This window comes from Pan paniscus, chromosome 17 (assembly GCF_029289425.2).
Source record: "Pan paniscus chromosome 17, NHGRI_mPanPan1-v2.0_pri, whole genome shotgun sequence".
Lineage (NCBI taxonomy): Eukaryota > Metazoa > Chordata > Mammalia > Primates > Hominidae > Pan > Pan paniscus.
This window is the reverse complement of record NC_073266.2, coordinates 80,563,636-80,579,242: the sequence shown is the minus strand read 5'-3', so window position 1 is coordinate 80,579,242 and position 15,607 is coordinate 80,563,636. Positions and strand designations below refer to the sequence as shown.

Sequence of the window (15,607 nt, the reverse complement as noted above, 5' to 3'; positions counted from 1 at the left end):
CCAATGTCTGATTAATTTTTCTAGCACACCACACCGCCTCTGTCCAAATGTCTCTGTCACTCATTCAGTGCCTTGCTTACCCTGTGTTATTTTGTACATTCTCTCTCTTTCAATCTCTCTCTCTCTCTCTCTCTCTGCCTTTGGTCCCACATAGGAGTTCCCCTCTCCAGCCAGACTGATTTTTCTGCCCCATATGCAATCCTCATTGTCCTTTTCTCCTTGAAGACCCAGGTCAGAGCATCAGCCACCCAGTGATGTCTACCCCATGTATGCTACGCTCACCAAAGGGAGTGTTGTGCTCTTGTTACCTTGCTCTTCATGTTGCCTTGCTCTTTGTGTTACCTTGCTCTTTGTGCCTTCAAGTAGACTTCAAGGTTTCTGAGAAAGGACCAGGAGGGGCCTCGCTTACTGCTCTTCAGTCCACGCTACCTGGGACTCAACCTTGTGTAGGTGGGCAGGAGTTGTCTGAAGATAGGGAGGAGGGCAAGAAGACATAAATGACTGTGAGCTCTTATACCTTGGAGAGGGCCCACAGAGCTTCACACAGTGCTGCTCCCCAAACAGTCCTAGAAGAAGAGGCCACTTTCTTTCATCTGGAGGAACTTAGGAACATACAAGTATAGGGTATTTACCAAGTGTGGAGTGAGCACTGGGCTGCCAGTGGGGATCCTAAGTCAGATGAAGAAGGAAGCTGGTGTGGCTGCCTTCTCTTCCCTTCTGCAATCCTGACGGACATGGAGGACAGAGACAGGTGTGGAGAAGGCCCACACCTACAGGTGTAAGCTCCATTGAAAGGGAGACATGGCACAGAGGAATATATGCCATCCGAATGACATATTCAGTCAGCTGAATATATGAAGAGACATATATTTGAATGACTGATTTCATTCTTCCTCCCATCCCAATGCAACGAGAATTCAAAGAACAACACATATAACCTCTGTGTTCCACCAGCAAGTCCACACACAGCACACGCCACAAGTGGAGGAGTTTTAGACAGAAGGAAATGTGACTTCTTGTCCTTCCTGCATTTTGCCTTCGTGAATTATGCATTCATCTCTGCCTCCCAGGACACCATTGATAGAAGTCAAATCCATATTAATAATCCTCAAGGCTGAATATTCTCATTTGCCAACGTTTTATTTTTATACAGGTAGAATAAAAACAGTAAAATGCACAGATCTTAAGTGTTTAGTCTAATGAGTTTTGACAATTATATGCCATGTAACCACCACTTCAATCAAAACATAGAACACTTCCATCATTCTGGGAAATTTCCTTCTGCTGCCTCTCAGGTGATCCCACTCTCACCCCGCAGAGCAATCTCTCTGATTTACATCACCATGGTGAAGTTTTGCCTATTTTTGCATTTCATATAAAAGGAATCATATAATTTGCATTCTTTTGGTTCTGGCCTTTTGAGTTCAGCATAATGTTCATCCACATTGTTGCATGAATCAGTAGTTTTTTTTATTATTACCGAGCAGAATTCCATTGTATGAATGTGTCACAATTTACCTAATCTCCTATTGATAAACATTAGGGTTATCTCCAATTTTGTCTATTATGAAAAGAGCTGTTGTTGTGGTCATGTACAAATCCTTATGTGTACATGTGTTTTCAGTTATCTTGGGTAAATATGTAGTGTATTAGTTTGTTTTCATGCTGCTAATAAAGACATACCTGAGACTGGGTAATTTATAAAGGAAAGAGGTTTAATTGACTCACAGTTCAGCATGGCTAGAGAGGTCTCAGGAAACTTACAATCATGGGAGAAGGGGAAGCAAACATGTTCTTCTTCACATGATGGCAGCAAGGAGAAGTGCCAAGCAAAAGGGGGGAAGCCCCTTATAAAACCATCCGATCTCGTGAGAACTCATTCACTATCAAGAGAACAGCATTAGGGTAACAGCCTCCATGATTAAATTACCTCCCACCAGGTCCCTCCCACGACACGTGGGGATTATGGGAATTACAATCCAAGGTGAGATTTGGGTGGGGACACAGCCAAACCATATCACATAGGAATGGAATATCTGCATCATAAGGTTAAACATATGTTTAACTTTATATAAAACTGTCAACTACAGTAGTCCCCCAAAACTGTTGTATCATTTCACATTCCCACCAGCAATAAATGAGAATTCCAGTTGCTCTGGATTCTTCCCAAAATTTGGTGTTGTCAGTTTGGCAGGGGGAGGGTTGTTTTGTCCTGTTGTGCTCCTTGCTTTAAGTTCTTCTAGTAGGTGTGACGTGGTGACTCACTGTGGTTTCGACTTGCATGATGATTGATGGTAAGAGATGCTGAGCACCTTTTCATGTCTTATTGTCATTAATATATCTTCTTTTATGAAGCATCTGTTCAAGTCTTTTGCTCATTTTTTAAAGTTTTAAAAATTGTTTTATTTTTTATTTGAGACAGAGTCTCACTCTGTCGCCCAGGCTGAAGTGCTGTGGTGCAATCATAGCTCACTGCAGCCTCAAACTCCTGGGGTGAAGCTATCCTCCCACCTTTGCCTCCCAAGTATCTGGGACAACAGGCACACGCCACCATGCCTGGCTAATTTTTTAATTTTTATTTTGTAGAGACAGGATCTCAACATATTGTCCAAGCTGGTGTCAAACTCCTGGACTCAAGCAAATCCTCCTGCCTCAGCTTTTGCCCATTTTAAAATGGGACTGTTCATCTCTTTATTGTTGATTTGTAAAAGTCCTATGTATTCTGGAGTAAAGTCTTCTGTCAAATATATATGCCGCAAATGTTTTTCCCAATCTGTCCAGGCTTATCTGTTGATTTTCTTACCTGTATCTTTTGATAAGCAGAAAACCTTAATTTTAATAAAGTCTAAGTTATCTATTTTTTACTTGATGGTTAACAGTTTTGGGATTCTGTTCAAGTAATCATTGTCCACCACAGGATCATGAAGATAAAGGCCTATATTTTTTCCAGAAGCTTATGGTTCTGGATCTTATATTTAAATCTATAATTCAGCTCAAATTAATTTTTATGCATGGAATGATGTGGAAGTTGAAGATCACTTTTTCCCATATGAATATCCAATTTTTTCAACAAAATTTGTTAAAAAGACTTTCCTTTCCCTGTTGGGCTGCCTTGGCATCTTGGTAAGACATCAACGGGCTATATATGGATGGGTCTATTTCTAGAGTTACTAACCTTTTATTTTTAAGCAACACATTCACCTGGAGAGTGGGTCCTCAAGACTCCTCAACTTCAGTCTTGTCTTTAAAGGGACTGATAGAGAACCCTTGATTTTTTAGAGAATAAAGCCTATATGTACTAAATTATAGTACTTAGTACATAGTACAAGGAGCAATATTTTCAGGCACCATACATAAACAATATGGAAGCCCCACAAACAACATGAATGACACATTGGTTTCATTTTCTTGAATTAAAATTCACTCTAACTTTAAGCTCTCATACCTCCATGCTGATAGGAAAATCAGTCTAAGATTTTCCTTAAATTTTTCCTTCCTTGTGGTTGCAGAAGAATCTTTTGCCAGGAGATTGAAAAATTGCTGGGGTGGGGAAGGGTCAGAAGGAAGAGGGCACCTCTGCTTTCTAGTCCATTAAGGAAACAGCTGATGTCCTTAAGGATCAAACCTAAATATTCCCTTCAAGGCCGGGTGCGGTGGCTCATGCTTGTAATCCCAGCACTTTGGGAGGCCGAGGCAGCCAGAACCCTTGAGCCCAGGAGTTCGAGACCAGCCTGGGTAAAATGGCGAAACCTCGTCTCTACAAAAAAAAAAAAAAAAAAAAAATTAGCCAGGCGTGGTGGCATGTGCCTGTAGTCCCAGCTACTCAGGAGGCTGAGGTGGGAGGATTGCTTGAGCCAGGGAGGTCAAGGCTGCAGTGAGCAGTGATCGTGCCACTGCACTCCAGCCTAGGCAACAGAGTGAAGTGAGGCCCTATCTAAAAATTAGATATAAATAAATAAATATTCCTTTCAGTTGGAGTGAGATAGAAGTCGAGGTTCATTTTTTATGGGAATCCAGTTGTTTTAGGTTCTGTGCCACATGGAGCACAGGGATCCCTGCATAGGCTGGGAGTCTCCAGGGGCTGACAGGGAGCTTCCCTAGGCTTCCCCGGCAGCTATGCCCCTCAGAAGCTGTCAACTGCTCGGATGTTATCAGTTTCCTTGGAGTACAGCAATGGACATCTGATGTTTTTCTCTGCCCAATACAGCTTCCCTTCTTCTGGTAACAGACCTTCACTTTCTCTTTGGGAAGCCACCTTCCCCATCCCAGATTATGTTTCCCCAGATGGAGGAAGGTGTTATTCTACCCCCACCGTCCTGAAGGAAAGTGATTGTTTAAGCTCCAGACCTAAGTTAGGCCAATTCGAAGCAATGAATGAAAGTCAGGCCCTGGGATTCCTCTCCAAGAAGTTTTGTCGTTGGACTTCAATTCGGTGGGCTGTAGCCTCCATACTGGGAATATTCTATAGGGACAGAATCTGATGGAGAATGAAGCCAGCATGTTGGTCAGCACAGGCACAGGATGGGGAGAAAGGGACCAGGTCCTTCTGAGAAACAGAATTCAGCCATGTCTGAGCCAGGTTCACAGTCGCCTAAGTCATTAAATTCTCTTTAACCTTCAGCTCCCTGAAGTTGGGTTCTGCAAGAAGAGTCCTGACTAATATTTCACAACTTGGGCAGCCCAACACCCTCAGCCCTTCCCAATCTAGGGAGAGTTCTCTTCCTTTCCTCAGAACTTCTACTTCCATACCTCGTTCCCAGCACCAGCCTGTCAGGAAGCACAGAGCCAGGAAGGGCAGTGCCTAAGAGTGCTCACTTTTTCACCTGCCATGCTGCCTTCCTGCTTGGAATGGGTAAGGAAAAGTCACGGTGAGCACAAACACAAGATCTCAGCACAAACACGAGATCTCAGGACAAACACAAGATCTCAGGACAAACACAAGATCTCAGCACAAACACGAGATCTCAGGACAAACACGAGATCTCAGTGCAGCCAGCTGCCACTGGACCTTCTCCTCTCCTGCTTTCTTAGAATTGATCAGTTTTCTCCCATATCCATTTGCTCCCCTCTTCTTTTTTTTTCTTCTTCTTTTTTTTTTTTTTTTTTTTTGAGACTGGTTCTTGCTCTGTCGCCCAGGCTGGAGTGCAGTGGCACGACCTCAGCTCACTGCAACCTCTGCCTCTCAGGTTCAACCAATTCTCCTGCCTCAGCCTCTAGAGTAGCTGGGACTACAGGTGCACAGCACCATGCCCGGCTAATTTTTGTATTTTTAGTAGAGATGGGGTTTCACGATGTTGGCTGGGCTGGTCTCGAACTCCTGGCCTCAAAGTGATCCGCCTGCCTCAGCCTCCCAAAGCGCTGTAATTACAGGCATAAGCCACCATGCCCGGCCTGGATTGCTTTGTTTTTAAGCCAATTTAATGCATGGATCACTTACCTTGTGTAAGTCCAGTACGCCTGGAATTATAAAACAGTCTCTCCCCTTGGAAGGCTCAGGTGTAATAAACAAGAATTTGAAACCAGGAAAGAGTGACTAAGGGAATGTGGATTCAGGGGAAAAAAAGCAGGAAAAAAGTCAACATTTCTAATTTGGAGAAACCGATGACACCACTGAGAGAGCCCCTCAGGGAAGAAGAGGGGGCTGGAGAATCCCTAAAGAGAAGCTTAGATAACACGGGGGAATCAGATGGCAGGATCTGCAGGCATAGGACTCTGAAGGAGACTTGAAAGTCCACTAAATTACAGAATGTTTTTGTTAAATAATGCCTGAGGGATGATCTGATCTGACATGGATAGCTCCTTTTATTTCTTTTAAGTAAAATTAAATCCAACTGTAAGCCCCAATTTCACCATTAACAAACGAGATAACAAAGTCAATAGTTCCCACAATATGCTTGGGTTAGGGACTCCTGCAACGCCCTTCTGGGTCTGCCACCCAGAGAAACTCGGCTCTTATCTGCTTTATTAGTTGTAATTAGTCATATAATTTTTTAAAAAGCAAACATCTAAATAAGTTTGGACACCCAAGGATGAGATGATCTCGCATTTCCCTTGCAGGGCTAACATTTTTTCCTTCTCCTGAGCCCAATCAACTCCTCCACCCGCGTGACTTTGATTTGCAAATCACGTGTGTCACGCTCCCTCTCTGGGTTCCCTACCTGTTGTTGGTCACCAGGACTCAGAAACCAGATTTCTGACAAACTTGGATTTGTTAAATAGAGCTAAGTGCTACTGAGAAAAACAACGCAGGACAGGCCGGGGGCGGTGGCTCACACCCGTAATCTCAATACTTTGGGAGGCAGAGGCGGGAAGATGGCTCGAGCCTGGGGGTTCCAGACCAGTCTGGGGAACAGAGTAAGACCCTGTCTCTACAAAAAATAAACAAAACTAGCCAGGTGTGGAAGCGTGCGTCTATAGACCCAGCTACTTGTGAGGCTGAGGTGGGAGCCAGGAGGTCAAGGCTGCAGTGATCCATGATTGCCACTGCACTCCAGCCTAGGCGACAGAGTGAAACCCGTCTCAAAAAAAAAAAAAAAAAAAAAAAAAAAAAAAAAAAAAAGAAAAAGAAAAAAGAAACAAAAGAAAAGAGAGAAGAGAAAAGCAGGACATAGGAAGGGGCCTGCAGAGTGTGGGTGGTGGTTTTAATGAGGGTGGTCTGGGAGAAGCCTCAGTGAGAACGTGGTGCTGAAACAAAGATCTGGTGGAGGTAAGGATGCAAGACGTGGGGACAGCAAGAGGGAAGCTGTGCAGAGCAAGGCCACAGCAAGGACAAAGCCCCGGAGGGAAGAGCCTGGTGCTGCAGCAGAATGGGCAAGAGAAAGTGGTGGAGGTGGAGGTGGAGGCTCGGTGGAGCCCAGGTTATATAGATGGTGGGTCTGAAACTTGGAGATGTATCAGAATCCCCGCGATCCCCCTCTCCAGAGCTTCTGATTCAGTAGGTCTGGGGTGGGGCCAAGATGTTTGCATTCCTAAGGAATTCCCGGGTGCTGCTGTCGCTGCTGGTCCAAGCTGCTGTCTGCGCTTTGAGAACTGCTGCTGTAGACAGATGCCTAGAACGCTCTTCTCCCAGATGGCTGCACGAATCTCTCAAGTTGCCTTTATGTTTTCATTCAAACATGACCTGTACAATGAGGGCTTCCCTGGCTACCTTACCCACCACACCACAATTCCAAACTTCCTCCCCTACTAGACACACTCCATCCTCTGTCTCTACTTTTTTTTTTTTTAGACAGAGTTTCATTCTGTCACCCAGCTGGAGTGCAGCGGCGTGATCTTGGCTCACTGCAACTTCGCCTCTGAGGCTCAAGCGATTCTCATGTCTCAGCCTCCCGGGTAGCTGAGATGATAGGCATGCACCACCACGCCCAGCTAATTTTTGTATTTTTAGTAGAGACGGGGTTTCACCATGTTGGCCAGGCTGGTCTCGAACTCCTGGCCTCAAGTGATCTGCCTGCCTCGGCCTTCCAAAGTGCTGGGATTACAGGCGTGAGCCACCGACCCGGCCAATCCTCTGTCCCTACCTTCACAGCACTTCTCACCTGGAGGAGATTCCTGGAGTTGTTGTAACAAATGACCACAGACCAGGGAGCTTAAAGCCACAGAAATTTACTCACTTACAGTGCTGGAGGTCAGAGGTCCAAAATCAAGGTGCTGGCAGAGCTGGTTCCTTCTGAAGACTTGGGGAGAAAGCTCCCATGCCGCTCTCCTAACTGCTGGTGGTCCCGGCACTGCTGGGTGACTCTGGGCTCATAGTTGCGTCACTCCCATCTCCACCTCCTCCTTCCCACGGCTGCCTTCCCTCTGTGCCTCCCTGCGTCCTCACATGGCCTTCTTGTCAAGATGCCAGTCATTGAATTTAGTGCCTTCTCAAATCCAGTGTGACCTCATCTTGACTATCCACATCTGCAAAAATCCTGTTTTCAAACAAGGTCACATTCTATGCTTCTGGGTAGGCATGAACTGAGTGGGGAGTGGGGGAGGGGACAGTATTTAACCCAGTACTTGACCCTTTATCAGGCAATATTTTGAATAGCTCTTGCTTATTTTCTAGGCCCCTTCCTCATGCAAATGTTCTTGCTAAGCTCCATGAAGACAGGGAATTGCCCCCCTTTTGTTCCGTTTTAAAATCATCAGTGACTAGAACAGTGCCTAGCACTTAACAGATTCTCAATGGATAGTTGTTGAATCCATAAATGTATGTGTAATAGAATAAATGGTATTTGGGCCAGGCGCGGTGGCTCATGCCTGCAATTCCAGCACTTTGGGAGGCCAAGGCGGGCAGATCACCTGAAGTCGGGAGTTCGAGACTATCCTGACCAACATGGAGAAATCCCGTCTCTACTAAAAATACAAAATTAGCCTGGTGTGGTGGCACATGCCTGTAATCCCAGCTACTCCGGAGGCTGAGGCAGGAGAATCACTTAAACCTGGGAGGCGGAGGTTGCAGTGAGCCAAGATCACAACATTGCACTCCAGCCTGGGCAATAAGAGCAAAACTCCATCTCAAAAAAAAAAAGGTATTTGAAGACAAAACATGTCATGAGGGCATCAGGGGAGTGAATGAAGACTGGGACTTCCCAGGACTGAGCTCTAGAGTGTCCCAGCGTGGAGAAGTGTGGGAGATGAGGAGGGAGCTGCAAAGGAGAATGAGAAGGGCCAGCCTGGGAATGGGGAGGAGAGCCAGGACATCTGCTGTTTTGGAAACTCAAAGTGTTGAGAGCATTGGCCATGATGTGACGTCAAGTGGAATGACGGCTGAGAATTTAACCACATGGAAGTCATTGGTGACATTGACAAAAGCCATTTTGATGACGTTTTAGAGGTGAAAGCTGGTCAAATGCACAGAAAATCGTCTGGTTGGAAACATCAAGATGATGAGAGTGGTTGTCTTTGGGTGGCCAGAACTGCTGAAGTCATTATTATCTTATTATTGCTTGACTGTACCTCTAAATGTAATAAATATGCAGCTGCTTTTATAAAAATAAAATAATCTTAAGCCATATATAATAAAACAGAAAAAAGCATCTGGAATTTTTCAGGGTTTACATTATTTTTCTATTTTACTTTGAATCTGCTTTGCGTTATCTGCCAATGTGCTCATGAAATTTTAGAATTAGGCAAAGTTAAAGATTATGAATTACCAGTTCATATTTTTAAAGTCTTTTGCATAACACAAAACACTTTTTATAATTTATTTCACCAATCCCTTATTGTTAGACTTTTGAGTTATTGCCAACTAAAGTCCTATTGTTAGACATTTTGGTTGCTTCCGATTTGGGCCTAACAAAACATCAGCAGAATAACTGGATGAAACCAATAACTGGATGAAACAAACCACCCAAGCCAGAATAATTGGATGAGAATAAATTACAAATAAGGGAGAGAGAGAGAAAAAAGGAGACACAAAACAACTGGAGAAATTCTGGGAAAACATACAAAGATTCTTAAAGAAGTAAAAGTTTTTTAAAAAAATAAATCCTTTAGTGCACAAAATTTGGCAATATTTGCAAAAAATACAGTGATTAGAGGTTAACTTTCAATCAAATTACTTTTATTTTAAGAAATTATTGATTACTCAACTAAGTTGTTATTCACAAAATCATGTTCATGTTCCTCCCCCCGCCCTCGGTCCAATGCTTATGTGGCCACTTGGGGAGTTGTGCTACCATACTGTGTACGCGTTCGGTGGTATAAACCGAAAGAGTGCTTATCTTAATATTTGCAAGACTGCTTTCTAAAATCCAGTCCTTTTCTCTCAAATCTGGTAGTGGCACTGATCTATGGTTGACATAGTTCACCAGCAACGCAACAAAAGGGCATTACTTCAAGTTCAACACCTGACTGGGTCTCATTCCCAGTCCCGAGGGAGTGAATTCAGCACCTTCTTCTCCACGTTGATCCCCACAGTGGCCTGCACAGAAAGAGGACAGGAAGATGTCCGGGCTCCAGCATCCCAAACGTGTCTGGTACATAACAGAAATGGAGAGCCACTCCAAATATAATTTGTTCCCGCCCACTCCTACCCCATCCTGAAAATAGTAAAACAGCTCTTCATTTTTTTTTTTTTTTCAAATGCAGATGGGTCACACTAACCAGAGGTCCTTGTCAAAGCATTCACCATGTTGGTCTTCACTTTGATCAGCCTCAACCCGTCTGCTTCCAGTCCTCCGAAGCACGATCGATGTTTGTTTCAGACAGAACTAAAAATAAGAGTTAGCAGGATATTTGTCATAAAGCCACATTAGAATTGTCACTTCCAAGGAAAGAGAATCCACTCCTGGCACTAAAGTTGCTCATCTTGTTCTTTAGCGTTGCAGCATTACATTCATTCCCAGGTAGTAATAAAACCATCTTCATCTCTTCCGCCAGGGACAAATGTGAGAACCCAGCCCAGGTGAGCTTCTTAGAACACATGCTGTCCTATAAGAAAACTGCAGCCAGTTTTATCTCTCCCTTAGACAGCATATTATTTTTCTTTTATATACAATGTACACTTTGGCTGAACCATTTGAAAGTGAGTTTCAGACATCATGACCCTTCACCCCGAAGCACTTCAGCAAACATCCACCACCACCAATGTTCTCCCGTTCAACCACACCATGACCACACCACAGGAAATCAACATTAATTATATAATATCTAATGTAGGGTCACTGCTCCAATTTCCACAAGACTCTTCAAAATGTCTTTTATAGCTTAAAAATAATTTTATTATACAGTTGAGGTCATATACTACCTTTGGTTTCCATGTCTCTTTTAGGGTCTTTTAACATAGAGTGATCCCCTTGCCTTTTTGATTTGCCTCGTTTTTCTGTTTTACATTACTCAGATTTTTTTTTCAAGTCCACTCCAATTATCTTGTACCATCTCCTATGTCCTAGATTTGTCTGATTATTCCCTGATGATTAGATTCCGGTTAAACATTTTAAGCAAGAATGCCAGATAGACAGCAGGGCATCCTCATAGCATCATATTAGAAAGTGGGTGCTAAAGTTAGGCTGTTGAGACGCTGTGTTTGGCACTCAGCAGCCAACTTATTTTTAAAAAAATAAAATTAGCTAGGTGTGGTAGCTCGCTCCTATAGTCCTAGCTACTAGGGAGGGAAAGGCAGGAGGACTGCTTGAGACCGGGGTTCGAGGCCGCACTGAGCTATGATTATGCCCCTGCACTCCAGCCTGAGCGACAGAGTGAGACCTCATCTCTAAAAAATAAAAATAAGAATAAATTAGAAATAAAATTAACAAACCACACAGTGAACACATTTCTATTTCCTAATTTTCTAATAGCGTGATGAAAGCCCAGTGTATCTGTCATTACCATTTTCATGAGTAGCAATTTTTGTGATTTTTAATGCAGCTCTAAGCCATGAGCCTTCTCTATCACTGTGAAGGGGATGTTTAAAAAGCTTCCTTTAAAACCAACCACCACCTTGCACACAGAAAAAAAACAGTCTTCACAAGCTAGCAATTTACAAGCTGAATCCCAAACTGAGACAGATGGCTGAGTGCAGTGGGCCACGTGGTTGCCCCTGTGGCCTCCGTCCTGGTCTGGGAATGGTCACTGGTGCAGGCACACATCACTCACAGGAGCGGTGTCCTCCAACCCACTGCAGCTCAAGTCCAGCCAGGAGACCCAGAGCTGAGCTGCTGCTTGTATTTTGGAAACCACATAAATCACACATAAGAATTCACAGGCTGACAGCAAGTAATGCCCGTTGAGACACGGACAACTCTAGTGGGAAGAGGGTGTGTGCTGGGACTGAGTTCTATTCACCTCAGGATCCCCAGCCCAGGCCCCTGGCACTAAGCAGGGGCTACGACAGGTAGGTTGTGACTCTTTGATCACCACCATTTACCCCTTGTCCTCATGATGTGATTTCTGGGCCTGGAAATGACCCAGAAATGTGTGTCCCCCCAAGATCTATGTCCCCAAGAGCTTTCCTGTCTGCTGGAGCTGCCGAAAACCTGAGTTTTGTCCTGGTAGTTCGAGAGCCCTGTTACAATACAGCTGTCCCAGCCATTTGCCTTCATGAGCGAGGCTGGAGAATTGAAGTTGAGTGCTCGGGCCTCGAGCAGAGCCTGGGTGCATCCTGCGAAGCCACTAGGGCTGGTTTACGGGGCTTTAGCTGACTCCCTGGGCACGTTGATGTACCTGTGCCAAATACCTGCTTATTAAGCGCCTACTGTATGCCGGACACTTTGTAACCCTGGTGCCCCCAAATCCACCAGCAGGACTCCCCCTGCCCCTTACTGTGGTCCAGGCTCCACTGTCCTGGGAAAAGACTGCCCCCTGGCACCTTCGCCCGCAAGATGAGTCGCCCCTCCCACCCCCTCCCTGGGCATCAATTGCAGCTGGAGGGCGGGAGGTGGGGAACTTGGGCACTGGGCCCTGTGGGCAGGAACCAGCAGGGCTGATCCTGAGCATGCCATCCTCATGGGCAGCAACTCAGCACTAAGAAGCTTGCAGAGTCCTGGAGCTGCTCCAAGAAGGAGCACAGAGAACGGGGCCAGACTCTCGGGTCCCTGGTGGCTGAGGCAAGGTCTTGCAATAGGGTAGGGGGCAGAGTTGGGGAACCTCCTGAGCTTTCCTGGGTACAGGCTGAGGGAGGTTGAAGGTGGACCTCTGGGGGCCGTGGGAGCCAGGAGGCTGCTTGGAAAGAAGGAAGGTGGCAGGTTAAGATGCTGTGGGGTGGGCGGGCACCTTGAGTTAATTTCCTAACCTTGGTCCCCTTTTGCGTGGATCCATTGCGCTCTTGGTGTTTTTTCTTTGTTTTTGTTTTTTGTTTGTTTGTTTGACAGGCTCTCACTCTGCCACCCAGGCTGGAGTGCAATGGCGCGATATCGACTCACTGCAACCTCAGACTCCCAGGCTCAAGTGATTCTCATGCCTCAGCCTCCCAAGTAGCCAGGATTACAGGCCTGAGCCACCGTGTCTGACTAATTTTTAAATTTTTTGTAGAGATGGGTTTTTCCATGACGACCAGGCTGATCTTGAACTCCTGGGCTCAAGCAATCCTCCAGCCTGGGCCTCCCAAAGTGCTGGGATTATAGGTGTGAGCCACCAATCCTGACCTGGACCCCAGGTTCTAGGAGCCCTCACCCCAGCTCCCTACCCCCGGGACTTAGCCATTTTAACCATGCCTTTGAATGGGAAGGAAAGGATGAGGATGGGAAGAGGGCAGCAAGCTGGGGAGGGAGGGACATCAGCGGAAGAAGAGGGGGAGGAGTAGGTGACAATGTTCAGGATGTTTCCCTTTAAGGAGCCCATGTATTTTCTCACAATGTAATACAGACACAGCGCCAGCCCTAGGTGTAATTTAAAAATTTCTAGTAGCCATGTTTTAAAAAGGAAAAGAAACGGAGAAATTAATTTTAATATTTTTGTTAATCCAATATATCAAAAAATATCATTTTAACACATAATCAATATTAAAATCTAATGCGATGTTTTCCGTCCCTTTTGTTGTACACGTCTTAGAAATCTGGTGTGCACAGAGCTTCTGTATTGGGACTAATCACATTCCAAGTGGTTAATAACCACATACGGACAGAAGTTACCATATTGCACAACCCAGGTGGAGACAAAATGAACCTGTCAGGTTGGGGCTGGGTGGCTGGAGTTTTCATCTATATACTAAGAAGGATTAGAGGGTGGGAAGGGGAAAGAAGGTTTTTTTAAAAAAAGGTCTTTGAAATGATTAGAATCCTTTTCTTATTGAAATTTCAGACTTAAAAAAAACATTTTTCAGGAAGAGGAGCAATTTGTCTGAATAAATCTGAGTGCATGTATCTTATGATTTTGAATTTAATCAGTGCCTTATTGTGGTCAACCATATTTTATAGCTATATAGTTGACCATATATAGTTGACCAACTATATAGACGACCATATATTGTGGTCAACTATACAGATGGGCAGCCCTTTCCAGATTTCCAGCATCTCTTTCTAAATACAGTTCTGTCCAACTTGATACTTCCATGCACACAGCGTCTTATCCCCCCTCTTCATTTTGGGGGTGGTACATGACTAATAAGAAAATGGACTGAACATTCAATCAATAATAATAGTTACAAAAATATTCTCAAGTTGCATAAATAGAGACAGGGTCTTTTTTTTTTTTTGAGACGGAGTCTCCCTCTGTTGTCCAGGCTGGAGCGCAGTGGGGCGATCTCGGCTCACTGCAAGCTCTGCCTCCTGGGTTCACGCCATTCCCCTGCCTCAGCCTTCCGAGTAGCTGGGACTACAGGCACCCGCCACCATGCCCATCTAATTTTTTTGTATTTTCAGTAGAGACGGGCTTTCACCATGTTAGCCAGGATGGTCTCGATCTCCTAACCTCGTGATCTGCCCGCCTCGGCCTCCCAAAGTGCTGGGATTACAGGCGTGAATGTTGCATAAATAAAGTTGCTTTTAAGTGAACTATATTTTCAGCTTCTGGCAGCAGCAACTTCCACAAATGTTCTTTGGGGAAATACCCGCAATAAATATTCAAGTTGAAAAGAGTTTTGTGAACTCAAGACAGTACGTGAATTCACAGAAGATTGACCTTATTTAAAATCTGTTTTCAGCTACCAATTCTGTGTTCAAGGTAATGAACTCTCCTCCTAATCGAACCTGAAATTCACCTTTCAATTATGCATCAAATTGCAAAACCAAAGGACAGGCAGATAAATGTGAAATGAGCAGTCATGCTGTAAGTAAGACATGCTTTGTTCCATCATTTGTGGGCACAAGAACTCACGTTCTTTGCAAATCTTCCTGGCAGTGTCTGAGAACATACCAATCTCAAAGCATCTCAGGATTGTGCCTAGGGAGAGAGAGAAGAAAAGAGGGAGGAAGGGCTGGAGGGAGGGGGAGAGAGAGAGGAAGAAAGAGAAGAGAGAGAGAGAAAGAAAGAGGCGAGAAGAGAGACAAACAAAGAAGAGAGAAAGAAAGAGAAGAGGGAGAAAGAAAGAGAGAAGGGAGTTCTTCTCTTACAGCAACTCCCCTTCCTTTTTTGCATTACATGAGAAAATGGTCTTTCATGTGGCAGAATGAAGAAAAGGCCTGTGTTTATTTTCTCCATCTTTGACTCTGAGGGAAGCTGAGCTGAGTGGTGGTAAATAACCATATAACTGAAATTGCCTTGCTTTGTGTTACCTTAGGAGTGGCTTGTTTTGTAGAGGCTTCAGATTTATGGAGACAGATTACACTCCACTATGTAAATCACTTTGTAAAAGTAAAATCGTAATTCCTTCGGGCCTCTAGGGTACAATTCGATGCACTAAAACAATAATTTACTACTAAGTGGGACCCTTGGGGTGGCTTTTTCTTAGAGAATCGTCTTCTCGTTGGGAGACTGATTCATTAGGCTACAAGAAGGAAGCCTCCCTCTTTCTTTTCTACTGTGTCACACTGTGCTTATACGTCCAAAAGCAGAAAGTTCAGGCTCCAGTTGAGAAGGTGGAAGGTCAGTTCTTGCGTGTCTGACACAGGGAAGGTATCATCGATTCTCAGGAATGACGAGGTGACACCACGTGGGGGACTTGCATGTCTTAGCCTAGGATCCAGCAGGACTGGCGCCCTTCAACCATCCCGGCTTCACTGGTGTTTGAGGCAAGGCCTTCAGA

The 15,607-nt window shown here is 44.7% G+C and overlaps 1 long non-coding RNA gene across 1 annotated transcript in view; it reads right to left on the bottom strand.

Moving 5' to 3' along the window:
- LOC129394577 (uncharacterized) overlaps positions 1-7,834 on the bottom strand; it is a 37,812-nt gene extending 29,978 nt beyond the window's left edge. The window contains exon 1 of the long non-coding RNA XR_008621866.2: positions 7,618-7,834. This is a non-coding gene — a long non-coding RNA (uncharacterized LOC129394577). The remainder of the gene's footprint in view (positions 1-7,617) is intronic.
- Between the last annotated feature and the right edge of the window lie 7,773 nt (positions 7,835-15,607).